This window comes from Octodon degus, unplaced genomic scaffold (genome assembly GCF_000260255.1).
Source record: "Octodon degus isolate 3935 unplaced genomic scaffold, OctDeg1.0 scaffold00080, whole genome shotgun sequence".
Classification (NCBI taxonomy): Eukaryota; Metazoa; Chordata; class Mammalia; order Rodentia; family Octodontidae; genus Octodon; species Octodon degus.
Genome location: NW_004524656.1, coordinates 3,874,457 through 3,875,915, shown reverse-complemented (window position 1 = coordinate 3,875,915; position 1,459 = coordinate 3,874,457).

The window sequence follows — 1,459 nt, the reverse complement described above, 5'->3', positions numbered from 1 at the left end:
AATTCTTTTACTGCAGTGTTTTTTTCAGATTGGGTTTCCTGCCTATGTTTCTGTAGTTGCTTCTTCATCTGCTATAAGTTCTGAGAATTCTTTTTTTATTTCAGAAAAGACTTGCGCTCTGATTTCCTCTATATCTTTCTGCTGTTGTTTATTTACTATCGACACTCTTAATTCATGCATTTGAGCCAGGCTAGTGTCCTTCGCACTTGTTCTGGGTGGGCACTGGGTTTCCTTCATGTGTTTCTACATTTGCTTCTTTAGTGCAGATGTTATTACTTCAGGGATTTCTTTTTTTATTTCCAATCTGAGGTCCTCTATATCTTTCTGCAGCTGTTTCTTTATTTCAGAAGCCCTTGATTCATTGCTTTCAGCTGTGTGATTTCCAATTTGTTCTGTGTTAGTGTTCTCTGCACTTGTTACGGGTGGGCTTGGGTTTTGAGGTTGCATTTTGTTCCTTCTCATCATTTTGTGTAGCACTGTCTTCTCACCTTTGTTGTAGATCTTTGCTTTAGTTATAACCTTCGCATGTACTAAAGTTCAGGTGCATCCCTACAAAGTTTGGTCTTACACAGCTTGTCTGGCTTGGGTCTGGCTGCTGTGCTCAGCTCCTTCCATCTGCTGCCCTTGACGGTGAACCTGTTGTGCCCCTGTGGCTAGATGATCTGCTCCTGGACTAGCTGGTTGGATCTATCCTCTACACTCTCTGCAGGAATTGCAGCTGCAAGGTTACACCCCAGGTGTGTATGCCAGGCCTGAGCTGTGCCTGGAGGGGGCAAGGTGAAGTAGAGGGAAGAGGAAGCTCTCCCACACACTCACCAGACCTGGGCTAGGACTGGGTCTGGGGTTTCATGGAACGTGTCAGAAATTCCTTCTCGGCGCGCAGGGTCGGTGAGGTGCTGCGGATTGGTGCGGGGTGGCCCAAGGGGGCGGGAGAGGGTCCAGCCCACGCTGAGCTTGGCCTGGGACTGGTCCTGCCGGCGCAGGGTAACAGGAAGCTCTCCCACACACTCACTGGACCTGGGATAGGACTGGGTCTCCACAGGAGTATTTTTTTTAAAGTTTTTATTCATTTTAGTGAGAAAAAAATAGCAATAAAACTGTTTCCAAACAGGTTAGTAGGACAGTTACAATAGCTAATATATTGAATATTATTGTCTTCATAGTAGTTATTCGGGGGACAAGACACAGACATGATATCTTGTGTAAGCAATATTAGTACAAACCTTTCTTGTCAGGGCCAGGAGATGGCTCAGTAGAATAAGGGCTTGCTTCCCTGGCAAGTGCAAGGGCCTGAGTTCAATCCCCAGTTCCACAAAACAAACAAACAAAGAAACAAAAAAACCCTTTCTTCTCATTAATCAAATAGAAGGTAGCTGTATAATTGCCAGTTCTACTGATAACCCACAACCATTATAGACTATTGGACTATATTGGGTTATTTTGCTGAATTCAAATACCT